The sequence below is a fragment of the Cryptomeria japonica genome, chromosome 3 (genome assembly GCF_030272615.1).
Source record: "Cryptomeria japonica chromosome 3, Sugi_1.0, whole genome shotgun sequence".
Taxonomy (NCBI): domain Eukaryota; kingdom Viridiplantae; phylum Streptophyta; class Pinopsida; order Cupressales; family Cupressaceae; genus Cryptomeria; species Cryptomeria japonica.
In genome coordinates, this window is record NC_081407.1 from 732,051,464 (window position 1) to 732,075,603 (window position 24,140).

General features: G+C 35.1%; 1 long non-coding RNA gene across 1 annotated transcript in view; it reads left to right on the forward strand.

Moving 5' to 3' along the window:
• LOC131074906 (uncharacterized) overlaps window positions 1-24,140 on the forward strand; it is a 39,856-nt gene that overhangs the window by 12,649 nt on the left and 3,067 nt on the right. Inside the window, exon 3 of the long non-coding RNA XR_009113138.2 lies at window positions 16,874-17,214. This is a non-coding gene — a long non-coding RNA (uncharacterized LOC131074906). The remainder of the gene's footprint in view (window positions 1-16,873; window positions 17,215-24,140) is intronic.

Genomic DNA, 24,140 nt, shown 5'->3' on the forward strand with positions numbered 1-24,140 from the left:
AATTAGACCTAGTAGGTTGATTTGCAATAGATAATGTCCTAGTTCTAGAAGGGGTGATCTTTGAAGTGGTTCACTTATGTTTTCTTGGAATCCTGAGATTAGAAGAGCCACCTAAACCAAGGTTGAATCCGAGTCCAGTTGTATCCCATGGTTGTAACAATGGTTGCAATGGCTCTTGTACACCTTGCTTGTGGAATCTCAATGCACTATGGCCATCATAGCTGATCTTTTGAATTAGGGTAAAACCTTTACCATACCTCTCTATTGGGATCTTGACCTATTGTCTAGCTATGTCGGAAGGGTCTTTGTAGATCTATTCTGCCAATCTTCATCAATAGTTTCTTGTTCCTATGATCTGCCTAGGTTGAAGCCATAAAGTGTAGTAGTATGGGTTGTAACAAGTGGTTTGAGTGATTGTTGTGGTTTTCCATAAGTCCTAGGTGAGAGGCATAGTTGGCCAACATAGAAAAGCTGACTAATATTATACTCTCCTAGGCCTTCATCTTGTACTTTCATTTTCAACTTTTCTTGTTTGGGTGTAGGGATCGGTGGATTGGTGAGGTTTGTTGGGTGGATGTAAGATGATGAGGAGGTGGCTTCTCTATTGCTAGGGTCTATGATATCAGGTTGATACCTTATATTGTTGCAAAAAGTGAATGGGTTGGCATCACCAAGGATAGTAATTTCTACTCCATTATATGGAAATTTAATGCATTGATGGTAAGTAGATGGTACAACTTGCATGGCGTGAATCCGTGGTCTACCTAATTGGAGATTGTATGGAAGAGGGAGGTCTAGGACTTGACAAACCACATTCTTCACCATGGATCCTACCCTGACTATTAGTGTGACACACCCTTTAGAGGAGTGTTCTGCATCATCATAGGCATTGATGGTGATCCGCTTTCTGGCATCTACTGCATCTTTTGCATATCCCAATGCTGTGATTAACTATAATGTGCAAATGTTAAGGCAAACTCCATTGTCAATCAAGACTCACTTGATTCTGTGTTTATGTATGAATCCCTCAATGTGGAGAGGGGTGTTATATGGTTGTTGAAAGGATGCATCATCATTCTCTGCAAAAGTGAGACATGGTGATGATTTTAGACTACCAACCATGGCTTTAAATTGATCTGTATTGATGTCGGGTGGAACTGACGCTTCTTGGAGAGCTTGATCTAAGATGGTTTTATATGAGGGTGATATGCGCAAAAGCTATAGTATGGAGATAAGTGCTGGCGTCTTATCTAATTGGTCCACATGATGGGTAACAACATTGCATGAGAGATCTTTGCCTTTGATGGTAATGGTAGCAACTTGTTCATTGGCATCATAAAGATTATTGGCACATAGGTATAATAGGTTGCGCATGTATAATTTGTCGTGTTATCTTGATTCTTATCTTGGTGGGAGGGACCTCCTTCCAAATATGATGGGAGTGGATTTTTGAACATTGTATTATCAGTACTGGAAGTTTTTGCATTCTGACCATCCACTTCTATGTCACCTCCATCAATGAGGTCTTGAATAATATCCTTTAATCATTGACAGTTATTTATTTTGTGTCCTCTTCCTTTATGAAATTCACAATACTCATTATCTCTCCACCAGGAAGGTTTGATTTGTGGTTCATACTTTGATGTTTTACATAATGTGATAAGATCAAAAGAGATGAGCTAGCGTAAAATCTTTTAAGGAGATTCTCCCAAGGGTGTGTAGGTGCGATTAGGTTTGTAGGTCGGGTAGCTATTTTTAGGTTCCTTTTGTTGTGTCTTTGAAGGTTGATTTCCTGGATTGGTTTGAAGATTACCTTGATTGGTAGTGGGGTTGTTGCAATTATCTGCAACCCCTACAATTTTGACTAAGAGTTGGACCATTTTGACAGTTTGTGCATCCACAACACCATCGTTAACAATGTTTTTGTTCTTAGCCCAAAACTTTGGTTTGTCACTATTGTAGGCTAGTCTTGGACACTCCTTGTTATCATTGTATATTTTGACAAGTCCCTTTTTGATAAGGGGTTTCTCTATTTTAATTCCTTGAGCGATGAGGTCTTTGAAATTGTCGAAACATTTTATGTCTACGTAAAATTCCATTTCCTCATTTAAGTTTGAAATAAAAATTTCAACTAATTGCTCTTCAGGAATGGGAAAGGAACATCTACTAGAAAGGTGTCTCCATCTTTGTAAGAATGTTGAGAATAAATCACCATTCATTTGTTTTGTATTGCAAGGAAATATGTATGTTGAGTATCTTGGGAGCAAAACCTTCTATGCTCTTCCACTGAACTTTTCACAAATATCTTCAATCAATAGAATGGGTGGGCTTCTAAAATAAGAGGTTTCTAGTAATGTTTGATGTCTTTAGATGTAAGTTCATTATGCAGTGACTCACTCAAGAGCCTTGTAACTCATGGTGGGACCCATATGTCTTTTCGACAAGTTACACTGTAGGAATAGATACACCTAAGGCTACTACTTTTGCTCTACAACTTACCGATTAGTCTTCCTTCATTTCCAGAGTGGTTCTTGGCATGCAGATCTATTTGGAGTCTTGTCCAATGTTCATTGGCGTGTGGCCAACCTTCATGCTGATCCAAACTTCTTGGTTGTTATTTTCCAGACGAATTTCTTTCATTCTTAGGGCCGACCTAGTTACACGTTTCATTTTCCTACATTGGTAAATGTAATCCTTTATGGCCGACTGAGATATGTTTTGGAGGGTATGTATATGGTATTATGTAATCATTCATGGGACAGAGGAAGTAGAAATTAGAATAAAGATTGAGATTGGTGATTAGTGGTCTGATTGATTCTGAGAGTCCTGGTTGGATTATATCTGGATTGTAGACTACATGTACCTAGTTAACTACCGGATGTTCTATGATGATTGTATGATGATAACTGGTTGGTTGTCGGAGGTTCTAAGACAAAAATATGATATGTTTTTGTGATCTTGCTATATTTTCTTGTTGCTTTCATTGTGTTACTCTTGCTGCATAAGCCAGTCAATTCTCTTTTAAGGGTTTTATGGTTATGGCTGCATCAATTGGTATCACAACTAGTTATGAAGCGGTTGGTGGAAGAGTTGTTTGCAAACCTTGAGGCATTCTTTTGGGTGGATAGATTGTCGATTGGAGGCAGGCTGCACGTGTGTTCAGTAGATCGCCAAAGAGAGGCAATTGAAACCAGTAGTCAAATCGTCGAGTTGAGGCAATTCACCGGAGCGAAAGAGGAGATGCTACCTATAAGGATGAACCCTTAGAGGGTAGAGATGATGGAGGACTTCAAGAATAAGGTGAGGAACGAAATCTGGAATGCATTGGCTGGTTTGTGGAGGAATCCCTGAATCTGAGGATGAGTATGAAGAAGTCGGTGAAGAGCTTGAAGCGGAAGAGGCTGAAGGACAAGAAGATAGAAGAGAGGAAAGATTCTTGAGAGCAATTGCACAAGCGAGTAAAGTTCAGAAAGTGGAAGTTTCAAAAATTTTCAGAACACTAAACCTGGAGGATCTAATTGATTGGATCAGAGAGTTGGATGATTACTTTGAGTTTGAGAATGTCAAGGACCCGTAGAGAGTCCGGTTGGCATAGACTAAGTTGAAAGGGTATGCTGCCTTATGGTGGAAAGAATTGCAGAAAGACGGAGTGGAGAATGGTGAAATGAAGATCACCTAGTGGAGATAGATGGTTTCAAGATTGAAGGCCAAGTTCATACCGGTAGACTAAGAGTTGGAATTGTTCGAGAAGTTGCAGAACCTGAAACAGAGAAACATGACTGTGAAAGAGTACACTGAGGAATTCTACAAGGTGATGATTAGATCTAGACATAGAGAGATGGATAGAGAAAAGGTGGCGAGGTATATAAATGGATTTGCATTTAACATTCAGGATTAGATGAATATGTTGAGGGTTTTCATAGTTGAAGAAGCTTACCAGTATGCTTTGAAGGCTGAGGAAAAGGTGAGAAGAAGACAGTCAAATAACCCTAGAGGGAAGGAGAGATTCAAGGGGACAGAGAAGCAAAATGTTGAAGAAGAATCAAAACCTAAGTGGAGTAAAGAACCGAAACGTAAAACACAGAGGAAAGGTAGTGAGAGTACCAACAGAGAATTTGCCGGCAAATGTTTCAAGTGTGGAGAAACCGGATATAGATTTTATGAATGTAAGTAGGGAATGGCAGGAAGTTGTATGGCAAATGAGGAACCAGAAGGTGAACTTACCAGAACTAACTGTACACCAGAGCAAGGACAATCTCTTATGCTTAGAAGAGTCATGATGGAGCCGAGTAGTGAGGATACCAGATCTACTCAGAGAAAGAGTTTTTTTGGGATTGTGTGTGAATTAGGTGGTAAGTGTTGCAAGGTTATTGTGGATAGTGGAAGTACTAATAATTTAGTATCTGAAGAGATGGTGGTGAAGCTTGGGTTGAAGAGGCTTTAGCATCCTTGTCCTTACAAGGTAAGTTGGTTAGAAGACAATCAAAATATAGAAGTAAAGGAACAATATTTGGTGAATTTTAATATTGGTCCTTTTAGGGATGAGGTTTTGTGTGGTGTTGTATCTATGAGTGCTTATCATGTCTTGGTGGGAAGACCTTGGCAGTTTGATAGAAGAGCTATTTATGACTGTAGAAGAAACCTAATCACCATTGAGAAGGATGGGCAGGCGTTCACGTTGACTTCTTTGAAGGAGAAAGAGAAGGACATGAAGAATCCGAGTCTTGAGAAATGTTGCAGTACTAAGAAACTGGTTGCAGAGGTTATACCGGAAGATGGCATGTGTTTATAGAAGGATCTGATAAATAAGCCTGATGGACAAATAAAACTAGATGACAAAAAGCTTATGGTGACAAACCGAATGAAGTCCTATTGCAGAAACAAATAAGAGTTGCAAAATAAATAGAGCAGTAAGTAGAGACAATGTGCATATCTGGAGCAAACGAAGAGAAACAAGGAGAGTCAGGGGTTAGAGAATTCGGTTGAGATCCTGGAGGAGTTAAAGAATAGGTTTGCAGATAAGGAAGATGTTTGGATCAAGAATGAGCATGGTGTCTTTATCCCGAATCATTTTTGATGTTCATGAGTTGCCTCTCATGGAACATTTCTTTCTACCTGGGGTGTTTGATGCAGGAGCATCCCCGGTCTATGAACAATCTTGCATCAACCAAAAATATTTCCTTTCAGTTTAGTTCAATGTGGAGTTTTCTGAGTTCCTATCGGTAGGTGCCGGTAGTTTCTTGCTTTTCATTGCAGATCCAATTTTCGATTTCCAGGCTAGTTCATGTGTTTAATTGCAGACTTTCAGTATTTTTGGATTCTTTTCCAGTTAGTTATCGCTCTCGGTTTGACTGTTTCTAGGTTTCGGGACAGTTCTTTTGCTTACCGGTTAGTCTTCCTTTATTTCTGAAGCAGTTCTTGGCATATGGATCTATTTGGAGTCTTGTTTGGTGTTCTTTGACATGTGGCCGACCTTCCTGCTGATCCACACTTCTTGGTTGTTATTTTCCAGAAGAATTTCAATCATTCTTAGGGTCGACCTAGTTACACGTTCATTTTCCTGCATTGGTAAGTGTAATCTTTTATAGTTGACCCGGATATGTTCCGGAGGGTATATATATGGTATTATGTAATCATTTGTGAGACACAAGAAGTAGAAATCAGAATAAGGATTGAGATTGGTGATTAGTGATCCGGTTGATTCTTGAAAGTCCCGGTTGGATTGTATCTGGCTTGTAGCCTGCATGTAACTGGTTAACTACCGGATGTTCTATGATGATTGTATGATGATAACCGGTTGGTTGCTGAAGGTTCTAAGACAATAATATGATATGTTTCTATGATCTTGCTATGTTTTCTTGTTTCTTTTGTTGTGTTACTCTTGCTGCATAAGCCGGTCAATTGTCTTTTGAGAGTTTTACCAGTTATGGCTGCATCAACTTGACTGCTAAGTTTGAAAATTTGGAAAACTTTTAATTCTACTAATTGTTGTTTGCTTAGAAAACAAAAGAACATTTATTTACATTAAAAAAATGTCAATTAATGTCAAACACGCTTGATTACGACATTTTCTCCGTGCTATCCCAAGGCAACATCGTCTAAAATCGGATATATTCCAGGCTGGAATTTAGAGGACGATTGTAACTTGCACAACTTGGAATTTTTGACGACGACTATAGACTTTTCTTCTGTGTATTCGGTCAAATTTTGAGGGCCTTGAACGCAGAAATTCTTGTGGGCCTCGTCTGTAGAAACAAAAGAAAAGTGGAAGTGCGGTGAAATAGCAATTTGCCACGTAGTGACAGGAAAACTCGAGGAAATATCATCACCTTCATGACTGGTTTCTGTAGCTTTTACAACGGATCTGCTGTCATTTGCTCAAACCCCAACATGTGGAAGCCCGTAAACAACTTTAAATTCTGTTTAATACGCTACAAATGCAAGCGCGGAATATCCAAGTATGGGTTTTGAAGGAAACGATGAGGGCGTTCTGTGTTTCATACGCAGGAAAGATGACACTGACATTGCCCCACTTTTATCTAATGTGGGCAAAGGACAGTGTCATCCTCCTCCGTATGAAACCTTCTCTTCCTTTGAGGCTAAAAAACCGGGCATTCTTTATCTGGCCTCCTGGTTAGTAATCTTTATTTGCTATAAGATATTTGGAATCTGCCGTACGAATTAGTCAATGATCTATTTTGATGTGGTTTCTTATGCTAAATGGGCAGCGATTTTTCTAAGCAGATATTTAGGTTTGTTTCATTACACCTCATTATGTTCTTTTGTTACTTAAACCCCTCTTCCTTGTTGATTAAATCCCTCTACCTTCATGGGTTTCTCGGTCTGTTATGTTATAGTTGTCATGTTAATTTTACCGTTTTCTCGATAACATAGAAATACATTTTTCATTGTGGCCGTTGTACTCTTATAAAATACAGGAAGAAGCTGGAGCATTTCTACAAATTTGTACGTATGGAACCCTAAAGCACAGTTATGCCTTAATATGATTTGTTCTCAAAATATTTAAATGTGTGCTTCGTAAGAGTTTGTTAGGTTTTCGAGAAAATGACTGATATATCTGAAACATGAATATAGAATAGCTGTAGATCTAAAACTCATAGACTTGCAGTATATATATATATATATAGCAGTAGAATGTATTTGAAACTCCTTGCTTGTACGGTAGTGGAGTGGTTAGTATAATTATAGGTCACGTATAGAACTCTGGCCGAGCTCAAAATAGCCAATGGACTAGTCTAGCTAAGAAGAATCTAGAAAAGAGAATAGGTGTCACAAGCTAATACAATTACCCTACCTTATATTAGGTGAAGGACTACATTTTAATCATACATGTTACATCGTGTACTAGCTAGTTTAAGCTCAAGTATTTTAAGTTTTCTCAATATATCTAGACAATATTTGGTTTGAGATTGAGAGAAGCATTCCTCTTTATAGTATACTTTCATACCCTACATTGACCTACATAGTTTATTTCTATATGCTTAGTTTCTCCAATGTATATACACCTTCTTTCTTATAATAGGTTAATCATATACATATAATACCATAATAATAATTTATTCATTACTTTAATACATATCTTAATTGACTCTACTTATTTTGAACTTGATTTCTAGAAAGCATTCATTGGTTTTAAAGTAGCATGCCTTTAGATCTTGTTTAAGATCATATAACGATTTTTTTAGTACACATAGTAGAAATTATTGACTAGATTGAATAAATTCTTGTGATTTTATTTTATAAAAATATTTCATTTTAGTATATAGATAAAATAATTTATATCTTCTATTTATGAGAAATATTTACACACTAGCCTTGGCTTATGCTTTTTAATAACTTGATCTAATCTGAAATTTGTGGTTAGGTCCATTTACAATTAACCAAACATTTACCTTTCATGAGAGATGTCTATTCTCAAATGTCACTATTGTCAAAAGGTTTAACTCATCTTTCTTAGCTGCTTCCCTTCAATTTTTCTTTTCAGCTCCTTATGTATATACATGGAATGTCAACCTCTATCACCCTATTTATAGCATCATAATTAGTTCAATTATTTTTCTTGATAGATTTACTAAATGCTTATTATTTTTCTTATGTTTCTATCATCACTTGCTTTCGATCCTTAAGCTTGAGTTTTTCCTTATCTTAGAGATGATGTCAAACTTCATTTGGTTCACTAGTATAAGTAGGCTATGTTGGCACCTACCTCAAAATAATTAATTTAATGTCACATATTTTCATTTACTTGGGCAAACCTTTGGTGACTACAAATATGTTGGGTTTATTACATTAATAGATTAGTATATAGGTCAGTTTAGATGATAAATAAAAAAAATAATATTAGTTATTAGTTGTAGGAAGTTATATTCCCATAAATAAGTTATCACAAGAATATAGTTTATTCATAAGACACTACATTGTAATGGGAAAATTGTCCTTAAAAATCAAATTAGTATCATTTTCATGTGTGCATTTTATTTTTTAATTATGTGAGACTACAATTATGTTTGAATGCTCTAATATTTTCAATATGGAATCAGAGAATTCTCATCTCATTCTTGTATAGATGGAATGAAGAAACATCTATTTTGGCTCAAGCAATAAAAGCATGTACCCATCCTACACCTTTTGATTTCCCAATGCCATGAAGAACTTGGTACGAAGAAGGTTAATTTATAGATTATATAAATAAATATAAAAGGAATGAGCCACAATAAATAGTGCAATAATTGCAATCAATCGCTAATGAATTTGGAGTGCATATAGAAAATTTTGCCTAGTTAAAATTTTATTTTTAATGACATGGGGGTGCTAGTGTTAGAGCATTCCTATTCTAAGTATCACAGGTACACTGAGTATTGAATATCCTCAATCTTAGTTTAGTGGAATTCATGCCTATTTTTAGACCACTTCTCCTTTGTTCTAGGATGTAGATGTTCTCAATTGTACTATAAATTGATTCATAGTTTGTAAGTTTATTTATCCATGATATTTATATTTCCAAAACCCTTAACTTTATTTTATATTTCTCTACCTTATATCTATGAAATGAATTAATATTTTTAGCTTCAAAGTTTTGTGCACATAGCACTAGCAACTTCTTGTTGATTTGTTGAAGAATCCTATAAATGCTAACCTAGATACTATATTAAGGATACATTTTATCCTTCAATGAGAGTTCATCTATTTTTCTATAATAAAAATGGTGTTTCTTTAATTGCTGCATCTATACCACAACATTCATTTTTAACTATATCATTTTCTTTTCTAAGAGCCACATCCTCTACTACCATTTTTCACTAAATACTATCAACATCATAATTATTTTCACTTACAAATCAATGGTTCATGGTTACAAACTCCTTGTTCATCATGAATGCCCAATATTTCTTTATATAATGTTGACTTTTAGTTCCTCGGCAAAATGAAATCTAAGTAGAACATGGGTTAATTGAATTATGGATGGATAAGCTAAGAATGATAATAAAATTTTAGTTTTGACTTAAGAACTATTTGGGAATAGGTTTTATGAGATGAATTTTAGCTGAAAATTTATTTTTGGGAACCATCATATCAATATAAAATTTGGACCATACATTTCTCCTCACAACCTTTTCACTATGTTTAGGAGATTGAGAAGGAAAGAAAGTGGATGTGATTAAATTTTGGATACATCTATTTTGGACCTCATAAGAAGATAGATGCAATACTGCAAGAAAAGAGGGTGTATTCATGAGAGAAATACTTCTAACCATGATAATTTTTTTTCTTAATTTTCATAGTAATATAATATGCATGGGGAAGAGTTATATCATATAGCATCTTAATCATCAAAACTAAATTACAATCTAGTGCTTTTTAAAATATAAAATTGGAATCTTAATTGGTCTTTAAAGAATCTTAATAATCAAGTCTAAATTAGAATCTATAATCTAGTGAACATAAACTAGTATCCTCTCATGTTTCATTCAATCTAGTGTTAAAAATCTCCATCTCTATTAATTCTTATGAGCTTCTTCATAAAAATTGTGGATTTAGTCTTCTCCTTGAATTTCTGATGCTAATTTTTTTGAAGTACTCCACACTTGCAATGGATGATGGTGTTACACCTTGTAGCCACTCTAATGATTTACTTTGAGAGAAAATGGCCAAGATCCTAAGAGCAACCTCCTTAGCTTCAACACCATAAATTTCACATGGATTGAGTAAATATTTTATGTAATCGTCTAGTAAAACTAATTGCTCTCCATGAAACTAAGGGAAGGATTTAAAGAATGTTTTTTAATTATATTTATTTGTTGTGTTTGTATAATATTTTAAATAGAGGATTTCTTGTATCATCCATCATATTGTGCTACATATTCAAATATAAATAAATTGGCTTCGCTTTCTATTATAGAGACATGTTTTCATACACATAATAGACTCACTAGGTGGAGGATATATACTCACTTAGAGTTGATATTTCTACAACTTAACATGAAAGATGTATTAGGTAGAACTAGATTATGTGATTAGAATAAAGGATAAATATCATTTAATTTGATTCCATCCATGGTTACACGAAACTAGTGTTCAAAAATCTATAGGTTATATAGTTAATGAGTTTTTCAGGATCTTAGTTTTTTCAAAAATTCACATTGCATGAATCACTAACAATAGAAAGGTTCTCTCCCCTTGGGCAATCAAACAAATCACTTTGTTGAAGCTAATGTTGCCTACATTGGTCTTAAACTACTTGTTTCTAAAGGTTACAAGAAGGTTTGGATTGAAGGGGATTCTTTAAAGATCATCGATTGCTTGAAGGGGATCCAGAAACCTAGTTGGACCATCTAGGGTTGGTTGTGAATTATTTGGAGATCATTAATACCTTGGATGAATGTTTTATTTACCATATTTATAGGGAATGAAAATTTTTTGTATACCACTTTTCCAATATGGGTCTTGATAGCGTTTCTTTTTGTAGGTGGGAGACTAATGACCCTCTCCCACTTATGATCAAAACATTAATCTCCAATGAGGGCCCATGATTGCTAAGGAGGTGGTCTTTTGGCTATTAAAGTTAAATTTTATTCTCTTCTATTTTACCTTAGGGAATTGTAGTCTTGAGATCTTTCTCAATCCTAAGAGCATTTATGATTTATTTATGTGGATGACCTTTCCTTTACAACTCATGATTATTGCATATTAGTTCGGTCTATACTCCACATAGATTGTGGCTATTTTTTTCTTAACCCTAACCTTTTTTATTGCTGCCACTTTATTGTGTATCTAGTTTATTTTCTCTTGCATCATTTATCTTGTTATTGTGCCTTTCTTTGGTTGCCTTTTTTTCCCTATTCCTATGCCTTGCCTCTATCACAGTGGACCCCTTATCTCCATGGGTGGGGATAGATTTTGCATGGATCCTAATTCTTGTGAGAAGTGACAGATATGACTTCCATTTAGGGTATACTTTATACTATTCGGGTCACTACATGGCCATGAACCATAGCCAATGAATTCTTTCCTTGATGGTTGAAAGAGTGCGACCTTTTGTTCTTATAAGGTGGAATTGGTTGTTTTTACAGACCTAATTACTGAAATTACATGCCTAAATTGTAAGGGAAAGAAGATTTACAGAGACCGGAATGCATCAGAGGAAGCCATTGCCCTCTTTTTCAAGGGTGAAAATTTTGACAAAGTGAAAATGACAAGGTTTGAGGGCTATGACCAGAGTACCATCAAACTCTGTTGGCATACATAGTGGAAGTTATTATGAGGAATTTTACCTTGGATGACCACTTCACTAGTCCTTTTGGTTACCACTTTATTCTTCCAAATAATTTTTTTCATAAGTGTTTGGTATCTTTGCAGGTACCTTTTTATGGATATTCTCTTCTCTTACTACTAGCATTGATGAGGATAGAAAGAGCCCTACTACCCTTATCCTCCATTAGGGCTTTATTCTTCTTATTATGGAATATGAAAGTCTATGTCCATTTCCCTCAAGTCCCCTTTGGGGAAAAGTAAAATTGAGTATGCCTAGAATGTGACACTGTACTACTCTTATATGTCCTTTGACTCTGAGGATGAGGTGTTGAATGAAGAGGACTACAATCACATTGGTAATAGAAAGAATTCCACTTCCAAGAAGAAACATTAGAAAATCCCCTCACACTCTTGGTCTATGGGATTTTAAGCTAAATATGAAGAGGTGGAATTCGTTTCACCTATGAGACCTAACCCATTTGGAGATTTTATAGGGAAAGCTAAAAAATGAAAATTAGGGTGGGCCTTTATGTTGTGTTAGGGAAGCCTCTAAACCCTAAAAGAAGAAGAAGGGATTTCAAGCTAATAAGGTCAAAGGAGTTATTGTGGAGGTGGGGGAAAGTGAAGATGGGTAAGGTGAGATGGCTCTATTTTCTATGCCTAGTTGTGAGGAGATGGTCATAGATAGAAATGAGGATATTCATGATATTGGTTTCAGACAGATTATGATTCCCAAGAAGGTGCTGAGGAGGAGACCTCAATTGATAACCCTATGAATGTTGATGAGGATGTGGAGACACTCATATTGAAAGTGACTGATTGATAAGTCATTTTGGCCAATTGGTTTGTCTCATAGATTAATAAAATCAAAAAAAGCTTGGCTTCCTCTTCGATAAGGTGGATAGCCTTTAGATAATAAGAAACAAAGGGATGCAAAATAGCGAGTCTAAGAAAATTTTGGCCCTGATTGAGGTGGTGACTAATCATGTCAAGTATATGAAATCTAATCATGAGGACAAAATCAACACATTGGAAAGCTATATCTTCGAGGTTAACATCAATATCAATACTATGATTAATGTTAGCAAGGAGGTAGTTTAGAGAAATCCCAATGGTCTCCATATGCTAAATGAGAAATCTTAGGTCCTAGGGATGGGTGGGAAGAAGAAGAAGGTAGTTAATAGCTCAATGGTGGGTGGTGATGCTATTGGTGAGGAGGTGCGGGGAGTTGACATTATTGTTGGTTTAGGTAAATAGGTTTCATCCAAGATGTAGGGGCCCTTGGCGAGGCCCTGAAGCTAGTCAAAGGTTGTTGATGTTCATTCCTAGGTTATTAAAGAGGTCTTAGATATGCATGACCAGATCATTCACAAGAACATGGAAGCTGTCAAGATTCTCAAAGTCTTACAGTAGGTTGGGTTAGACTTTTGCCTTGTATTTTTGTTTGGTTTTGTGTTTGGTTTTTTTTTCTATTGTTGTTGGTTTAGTATGTTTATCTTTGGTTAGCAACTGTTGGTCTGTGTAAATGGTTTTGGGGGCCCTTCAAAACTTATTTTTCCTAATAAAAAAAAATAGAAAGGTTTTCAAGTCAAGGAATGAACAAAAAGCTATTTTTTATGGTTGATTCTAATAGTTTCATTGAGCTACTTTTTATGATTGGAAGGGGGAAATAGAACCTATTTGATGAATGCCATAAGCTAAGAGGAGCCAATATTTTCATGGCATGAGGTTTTATATACATGATGTAACAAAGTGGATTATGACAACTTGGATGTAGAGAGAGAAGGTGAAAAGGAAATATGTCTAAACAAACTAGATGAAAATAGAGAACAACAACATCTTAGGCATCAAAATGAACTCACTTAATAGAAATACAAGGGGTAAATAGAAATCATACATTTTTATTAGCCATTGTGTAAGGGTGTATAGTAACTTATTATTGAAATTTCAACCAAATAGAGTAATATATATAAGATGAATAATTACTTACTAACCATAACTACTAAATGCAATTGCTAAGAATAAACACCTAAAATTTTATTTTCTCTAACTAAATAGTGAATAATCTAATATGCTAACTTCCCGCCTTACTACAACATTCCGACAAATGTAACATTGAAACCTCAAATTTCACCTTGCTAAGGGAATCCCTTTAAGGCCTACATAAAAAAATTTATTGATTACATAAAATAGATACATGTTATTAAGAGAAGATCTTTCTCTAATGAATCAAATCATAAATCTAGTTGATCTCTTGAATTATAAATTATTGAATTATTGAAGAACAATCAATATTGTGCTCCATAATAGAGCTCCATCAAGTTATCCGATAACCCTTCGAAGGGCATAATTATCAACCAAAATCTCATGATCTTGTTGGGAAACAATCCATATTGCTTCCACCAAATTGCTCACCTATATTCAGATAAATAAACCTCACAATATATGCATCCGTCAAATGTATTAGCATAAAAATAGGAAATAAAAAGGATATGAGTAGAACTTTGAATGCAAATAAACTTCTCTAAGTGAGAAGTTAACTTGGGATTGTAGAAATCCTCCTTCACTTGGCATCAATACCCTCTATTTTGATGTATTAGAATTTATCAAATTGATGTTTGTGAATCTTTCGAAGATTTTATCTTTAGAGACCACATGATTTGATCAATGAATCCGTCGTTGATTACTTTTTTTTTTTTTTTAAATATCCTCTATGACATAATTAACTTTGCACTTGGTGTTTCTTTTAATTCCTTAAACAAATGTATGTGATTAGTTAATTAAAGGACAAATATATTTATCATCAATGTGAGTCTCCAAACCATAAATCACTAAACATACTAGTCACATGAAATATCCATATGGCATCCAACCATTAGCATAGAAAAACATAAAAAAATCCTCAATACTATAGATGGAGGATGAGATCAAACATAACAAACCTTTCACTGAGTGTTTGTATTGGCTCCTCTCCTTCCATTCAAACTTCTATGAAATATTTTCTAGTTAAGTAATATGTATTACTTAACTCACATGCAATACTTTCTCTCACCATAAGGAGCCACTTGATGGGAATAAAAGATGAAGTGATGGATTAAAATCAAAGGCTATGGATAGAGATAGACACCAAAAAAAAAAAACATAAACAAAGTTATTTCTCATACAACAAAACATAGAACCCTAGAGGAAATAAGTTATTTATATTTAACACATTTACAAAGATTATGAACTCAAATTACAAACTATTTACAAATAAATATTCCACAATAGTCTAGAGCTACAACCACAACTTAAATTTGTATAACTTTTTAGAGCTAGAGGGAACTCCTTGTTCTTCTATTTGTCTAAAACCTATCTCCTATTGCACACACTCCTCTTTATTTAAAACTACCACTATTGTAAGAATATTCTCTTTGTAACTTAGAAAAATCTCTCTACCCTAACCATTTTTTCCTTTTGCCAAATTTCCTCTTGATTTCAAATTCAAACTTACCTACCAAACTAACTATTGTTGCACTACATCAGGGGAAAGGAGGGGATATACATCTTAAGAAGATCTCCAATGTGCTATTTTCTAGTAGGTGGTTGAAGACAAGATCAATAGTAATAAATTTCAAAAATGTCTCATTAATCATGAGTTGTTTCCATGATCATTTTAAATTTTTGGAGCTAATTATGTTGAATCTATAGTCATCTAGAATTTATTGTACATAACATGTAAAGCTACTTGACAACTCTAGATTTGTTGTTTTCCATTCTAAACATCTTCAAAACCATTGTTGCATACTTTTCTTGAGAGATAAATATACCATGTTTCATATGCTTCACTTTTATACTTAGAAATACATTAACATGCATAAATATGTCATCTAAATAAACCATGCTATTTCATGAGCCCATTTGTTGGGCAAGGGCTTCATATAAGAATGGATTAAAATATCTAGAAGAGACACCTTTGAATTCCTAAGGAATCCTTCAATCACTTTAATTCAAATAGGAAAACCCCTAGATAAAACTGAAAAACCTTCACAGATTTCAAGCAGTGTGGAGAATGCTTTATAAAGCATTTTGAGCTCAATACTTAAGCTCTAAATAGACATTTTAATATTGTTGCAATATTCATAATACTTTTATGGCACTACATTCAAAACATCATACAAATCACCTCGTGTTGAAAACACAAACCTTTCTTGCACCTTAAAACCCTCAAATGATGTAGAACTGAAAAAATCTCTATTGAGTGTATTTGCATGAAAAAATGGCAAATCTAGGACAAAATTTATTTCAATTCTTCGATTTGTGTGTCCAAACTAAAGAATGAAATGGATTTTGCCATAAATATCTACTAAAATCTTCTTTTACGTCATACAAAACTCATTATTGTTGGGATATGTAATTTCTCCCTCTCATGGATTGTAAACATTAAACATGTAAGCCAAATACAAAACTCATTGTTGTTGGGATTCATTAATTTCTCCCTCTAATAGATTCTAAACATAAAATAAATAAGACAGAAATTGTATATAATGTTTTAGAGCTCATTACTGTCGGAATATGTAATTTCCCCCTCTACTGAATTGTAGACATTAAATAAATAAGACAAATAATATGTCTAAAATTTTAGAAGGAATCAAGATAAGGTTAAAAGGGAAAAAACATTAAATATTTGACAGGTGAGATTAAGTTCTAGAAGAGTCTGTAGTTTCTAGAATTATCTATATAATTCCTAAGACCTCCATAAAGAGGCATCATGAAATGGATTTGAGCATCAGACATTTGTGCTGATCATGTAGAGTAGTTAAGAATCCTGTAGCATTCCAAACATATGTAATGGATTCAATTGATTAAAAAAAGATGTGCTGTAACACAGAGAGGATGAATTTATTGAGATATTGTGTTTGTTTTCTGTGTATGAAATATGAATTTGTATGTTTGTGTTTATATTCTATCTCCGTTCCATCCACTCCAACAAATTGGTATCAGAGATGAATTTGGTGAGATATTGTGTTTGATTTCTTTGTATGAAATATGAATTCGTATGTTTGTGTTTATAATCTATCTCCGTCGCATTCACCCCAGCAGTGTTTTTTTTGGGTATCAGAATCAAGTTCGAGGTCGCAGGTGAGAGGAGCAGGTCCGTGAAAAGAGCGCAGATGAATTTTGTTTGAAGATTATGCTTAAGGAAATTGCATCGTTGTTTGAGAATCTCTCGGTTTTGAAGCTAGAACATTCGCAAGTATGGAACCGCCATCCCTTTTAAGATCACTCAACTAATGGAAAGGAAGAAATCGCAGTAAATTAAGGTTGTCAAAAGATTGAGATCCGCTGTTTACCGTCATCAAGGAAATCGTGGGTTTGACAATGAAAGTCGTCACTGGTGAGCGGGACTGTGAAAATCGACAGGGAATACAAAATTGCATGATGAAATCGCCAAGGTAAAAGGTAAATAGCAATTGTTTACTTGAAAATTTTTATTACTTTTGCGTTGGAAGTATCAGAAAGATAGAGATTCCAGTCTGTAAAATCAGAAATAAAGATAGTATCTAGCCGACAAAGATTACACACAATAGTAGATCGAAAGTTATCCACAGAGATCATGGATTAGGTGAAAGTTGAAGAGTTAGACAGCCATTGGTTGTCTTGGAGAGTGGCGGCAAGCGGAGTTGTCAAAAAAAAGTGATTCAAATATATTGGAACTCTAATTTCTTCACATTGTATAAGATCATCTGTAAACTTTTGCAGTTCTCTGGATGAGACAAAATTAGGATTCGTATGTCTATTGTGTGCTTTTTATCTAGAATTATGTAGAATGTAATCATCTCTCATCTCTGAACGTGACCATACATGATCATATGACCAAGAAGTTCTTGTATTCAGAAAATGACAAGATATATAGAAATTGCTACAGCAATAGGCAAACTATTAATTACACTCTATTAATTATACTTTATTCATTCAAACTGATTAGGAAAGCGCTTCGAGATCAGAGATGGGAGATGCATTATATTCTACCTCTTTAGATAGAGGTCTTACATAATTCTAGAGACTTCTTCACACAAATAACAAACACACAATAGACATGTAAATCCTATATTTAGAGATAGTATTTTAATTTCATGCAAATAACTAGATTAAGATGATCTTATGTTTGAAATTACAGTTTCAATATTCTCCTCCTTAGTTTCAAATCACAAATTGCTTTATAAAACAAAACAAAACAAAAAAAAAACACAATTATATATGTGACATTGAGCTCATATGTCAATGATAGTGTCTTATCTTTGTCTGATTTCATTGGGTTTCTCTCCTACTTATTCTTCCAACTTCCGCAAGATTCTCTCCTACTATGGTGTGGAGATCTCCATTTGGAAAATTCTTTGCTACGACTCCTTCAGAGGTCAATGATTTCTCCTCTTATAGAGAGCTTCAATTCTTTTTGACAAAATACAGGCATTTTCTAAGGGCTTTTATTTGACTTCATGAATCAATGACTTCATCTATTTTCCAGGTGTTATCCAAATTATGCCAGAACCTCTCTTTGGCTTTGATCTTCTCTTTTGAAGATCGGCTTCACCTAGACTATGTATTTTTTATCTCTTCAAAAGCACTATAGAAAAGTCAAGAGTATAAACAAGGTGAATTAAAATTGTTTATTTCAATGGGAAAAATTAGTAAAAGAATAAATGGGAAGATTAATTTGGAAGAAAAATTAGTAGAACTTAGGAAGGGTAATTTAGAAATGATAGCAATTATAAACAAGAGGCAAAAATAAATTTAAATTTTCAGATGAAAATTATGATTTTTGAAAAGAATTTAACAAAGTTAAAGATAAAAATGAAGAGTTAAAAGAAAGATTAAAGTTATTTCACGAGGTTAAGAAAATGAATGAAGTTTTGGAAGAAAACTGTAAGAAGATAGAAGAAGAAAATAGTTTATATATAAAAGAAATCTCAAATTTGAAAGTAAAGAATGATCAATTAGTAGCGTACGATGAATCCCTATCATCAAAGTAATTGTCTTGTGATGTTTCATGTGGTACATAAGATTTGTGTTTTTCATTTGGCAAGTGTGATTTTTCTGAAGTCATTTGTAATAAAGAGTGTCAAGATGAATATGAATATGCAAATCTTGTTAGTTGTGATGATATATTTGATTTTGCAAAAGTTGCTAAATTTTTTTATGATAATGTTGGTTTGATAATTATGAAAAGTATGTCATACAAAGGTCAAGGATTAGTAAAGCATGAACAAGGAATGCGAGAGCCTATTGATCCATCAATGAGGCTAAAATATGAAGGTGTTGGTTATGTCACCTATAGAGGAAATGATGTTATAGGTATTAAGGATTTAAACATAACAATTCAAGCAATGTAGCATATTGAATGCTTTCATTGTAATCTACATCCTTGTATTATTTGTGGTTTGAGAAATCATTCAAAAAACTGTATTGTAACAAAGAGTTGGAGAATGTGGGTGGGTATGGAGCAACAAAATAAAATGTCCTTCATGGAGTCAGAAAAAGTCTGTTATACCAAATATGTTGGGAGTTGAGTATCAGAGGTTCTAGGCCCTTCAATGAAGCCATGTTGGCTAAGATTGGCTAGAGGCTCCTTTCTAAAGCTGCTAAGTGGACCTCAGTTATGGATAATAAGTATCTTAATGGGAGAGCCCTGACCTTCCTGGATTTGAATGTGGTGCCTTCAGGATCTGATAGCTAGACCAATCTTCTCAAGACTTGTGATCTTCTCTCTTAAGGCTTGATATGGCAACTTGGCAATGGTCGGAACATAAGGTTTTGGAAGGACCCATGGATCTACTCCATTCCCCTTGAATTCAATCCTATTTGTGTGGTGGTTAAGATAGATCTGTCTACTACTCTTGGGACTTGTCTCTATGATTATTGGGTTTCTCATTCATAACCGATAGAATGGAGATTAAATGCTTTGGATTTTCCTTAGCCGAAGAAGTGTGTTATGGAAAGGCTTCTCAAAATTCTCAATACTGTCAAATTTAATAGGAGATATGCCAATGATGTGTTAGTTTGGGCTCCCTTGAAGGATGGTAAGCTCACAGATAAATTTGGCATTGAGTTTTCCTTTCCCTCTCCAATGCCCCTCTTCAAGTGGGAATTTATTTGGAGAATGAATACTACACCCAAAATCCGTTTCTTCTAGTGCACTATTTGTCATTATAGAATTTTAACAGTGCATAACCTCAAGAGGCATGGATTCTAGTTGGTCAACAAATGTGTTCTTTGTGAAAGTGACGAGGAAAGTATCAAACATATTTTGGTTCATCATCCCTTCTCCTAGAATGCTTTTGATTAGGATAAACAGGTTTTGAGGAGACCAAAAACCATGTACAACAAGTTTTGATGGGACCTGAAGCCCTCAAATTTTTCACAAATCTAGAACCAACAAAGAAACCCTGACAAAGGATACCACAAAGACAATAAGTAGCCCAACCACAACCACACAATTCGAATCAGACGTTAAAAAGCTAGTGGAAAAAGAGGCTGCACAAATAGAGTAGCCATCACTAAACAAATGCCATCCAGACAATAGGAGAAAGAAAAACAACCTAAGATGGTAGAAACAATAGATCTAAGACATCAAGCTATGATCTAAAAATAAAGAACAAGGGTTAAACAGGCACCCTCAGCCACTAAGAAGGGTTTTCATAAGCTATCTCCTAGAATGTTAGATAAAAGATTATCAACATTTTTTTCCTAGATTGGGTGTGGAACTATGCAACTAAGGATAATCTTAAGGGTGTGTTTATGCCTTCCAATCATCACCTATCTCTTGAGTTATGGAGGCAATACTTCTCTCACACTGGTTGGAGCTTGTGGAAGGAGCGAAATATCAAAATCTTCAATGAAAGAAGGTGTGGATGGAAGATTTATCTATCAGGATTATTTCTAATGTCAAGGAGAATATGATTTGTTTTGTAAAGAGGAAACATTCTTACCCTCCACTTCCTTTAGATTGGGCAATCGCTAGATCTTGTTATTTGGATTCAACCTTATCTGGATTTTCTACCACTCCTATTGGCTTCCAAAATTCTATTAAATGGACTCCCCCTCCCCCTGACACTGATTGGGGAAAGCTGTATTTCAATGGGTCTTCCTGTGGTAACCCAGGTCAGGCGGGAGGGGGGTGGCATGAGAAAATACTCACATGGTGGCCTCATCCTTGCCTATGTGGCAAAATTTAGTGTCCAAACCTCCAGCGTGGCTGAAGTGGCTACAATTTTTCATGGGTTAGTTGGTAGCAGGGAGAAGGGTCTGAGACAAATCATTGTTGAAGGAGATTCTCACAATACAATCATGATGCTTAATGGGGTGGCTAAACTAGACAAGAAGACTACCTCTCTCATTGCCAAGTGTCATACTCTCCTTCCTACTATCGGCGACATCAACTTTTTTCACGTGTGGCATTAGGGCAACTGTGTGGCGTACAAGCTGGCAAGGTTTGACATGTTTGTTAATAATTTTGAAATATAGTTTGATTTGCACAAAATCCCAATGTGGCTCATGAAAATATCTTGGGTGACTTTCCTATTAGTGATGCATAATCCTAAGATTACCTTTTTGGTACTTTTCATTCTCACATTTTCCTTTCCTTGCTGGATAAGGTGGCGAAATTTTAATTTTGTTGGTACCTACCACTGTATCTATGAGACTTGTTGCTTTCTCAATCTAGAGTCTTATTCCAAGATGGGTGGTGATTTGAACCAGGTTGAATCGAATGAATTCTCTAAATTCAAAAATAATGGGGAGCTTTGGAACAAGTTGATTTAGGGAAATTTGGACTCTTATGTGGAGGGATGACCGAACATGATCCCAAGCTTTTTATTGCTTTTGTTCAAGCCTGGGATAATGGCGTCATGAAGATTGGGAGTGTTGCCTTTGTGGTTTCTAAGGAACCATAGCGAAGGTGACTGGGTTGGTCATTAATGGCGTTTCCTTTCCTAAAAATCCCAAGGGGAGTTACAAGGAGGATTTTGAGCATTTATTTGAATTGGGGGAAGGGATTTCCAACCTCCAAAGTGGCTATAACAGGGAAGAGCCTCCTAGCATTTGGAAGGAGGCAACCCTTCTCATGAAGTACTTCACTCTAGATGGAAGAAAAAGGTATTTCCACTTGTAGATCTTCCCCATGTTGAATCGCCTTCTCCACAAGGTAAGAATGAATTTTCCCTATTGGGTTTTGTCCTCTTTGTCATAATTTGTTTCTAAATCTATTGCTAAGGGTAAACCCAATCTTCACCAGGGCCTCATGTATAGGTTATATAATTTCCACTTCACCTTAACTCCCTCTGGTGGGATCCCCACTGTTGAGATTGGGTGCACTTATGACCCCAACTTATATGTTGATCTCATTATCACTCCCTCCAATATAGGCGAAGTGTCGAACTTGAGTTCAAAAATTCCCACTATAAAAAACCCTACACCATAAAGCCAAATTTAAAGCCATTACCGCCACTAAAAAGGACCAAGATTTGGAAATCCAATTTGAGATGCATAAGAATGTTGATATTGTTGAGGATTCGGGTTTTAAGTCTATTTCATTGGATGAGTCAGAATCCTTAGAAACCATGGGGTTAAAGTGGTCCCCTACCAATACTAATAATGTTGACGCTAACCCTAGATTTTCCCCCATAAACCCTTCTCCCTCTACTAATACCAAGCCCCCAAGTTCTATTTATGTCCTTACTAAAATTGTATAGGACCTACATGATGATGTGCAAAGGCATGATGACCTGTTAAAGTGCTATTTGGGCATATGAATATTGCTATCATGTAAAATTAATTGGTTGGAGGTAGTGGCAGAGGTTGAAGCTAGCGTTAACACCTGGTTGGATGATCTAGATGAAGACAAAGTATGGAAATCTGTGAATGACCTTGTTAGCCTTATGAGGTGATGAAATAAGGTGGGTGGGAAGATTGAAGACTTGGGCACCAAGAACAAAATGGAAAGGACCAAAATCAAGTTGGAGGAGGTAAATAAATCCCAGGAGGCCCTTAAGAAGAAAATTGCGAAAGTTAGTCTTGTGTGCAAAAACACAATCAATATGAACAATGACTCCTTGCAGGATTTCTAGGCTAAGCTGGAAAGGAAAAGGGTGAAGAAACATAAATGCACAGAAGCCCTGGCTATGGGTTCAAGCCCCACAACGTCCCTTGTTAATGCCACCCCTGACTCCACACTAGTTTCCTCTGGCTCTGGGATTGGTTCAAACAAAAAGGTGTCCATTTTTGATAAATTTTTAAGTTTGTGCCAGGATTGGCAGGAAAAAGGTTCCCCCATGTAGTTATCTATTTCTTTGTGCCTTTACTTGGTGGTTGTTCTTATTTATGGTGGTTCGGTCTGTTTCTATTTTTTGCTAGTTTTTTAGTTCTATTGCTATCTTTTGAGTTGCCCTATTGGGTTTTTGTTGTGTTTTAGTAGCGCTTTTTTTATTTTTTATGGTTGTGCATCTCTCATGCGCTCTTGGTGTCGTCTTGCAAATATTTAATGGTATGTGCTTAGCCCACTTATATTAATCAAAACAAAGAGTTGAAGAATGAATGTATGATGGGTTGCATTAAAATAGATTGTAGATGGAGTTATGAATAAAATTGGCCAAAGAGTTCAAGTGTGCTAAAATATTTATTCGATTATAAATATTCATATCTGAAAAATAATATAAATCATGAAAGGTTTGAATGTTGAAGAAGGATACAAAATGTTTGGGTAAAAAAAAATGATTGTCTTGTGAGACATCTATAGAAAGTGAGTTTGTAGGAAGTTCTAGAATGAAATTTTGAATATACAAATATCTTAGAGAAAGTGAGTTTGTAGGCATCAGTGTTGAAGAGAAGATAGAGAGACCTTAGAGATGTTTTGAAGATATCAATCAAGGGATGGTTTGAGAAAGTCTGGAGACTTTTGAGTATTTTGAATGCTAAAGAATTTGTGGTCTAAATAAAGGAGTGTTGTTATATGCAACTTCTCCCTAAATGGATTGTAAACATTAAATAAATAACATGAAAAATTATATGTAAAGTTCTAGAGGAATTGTAGAAATATTCTAGAAAGAATCAAGATAAGTTTAAATGGGAAAAGTATTAAATATTTGATAATTCAACCAAAGTCCTAGAAGATTCTATGTAATTTCTAGAATTATGTAAGGAATTCCTAAGACCTCTATAAAAAGATGTCATGTAATGGGTTTGAGCATCAAGCATCTGAGATGAACATGTAGAGTGGTTAAGAATGATATAGCATTCCAAGCGTATGTTATGGATTCAAGTGATTAATACAAGATGTGTTGTATCACATAGAGGATGAGTTTGATGAGATATTGTGTATGATTTCATTTCTG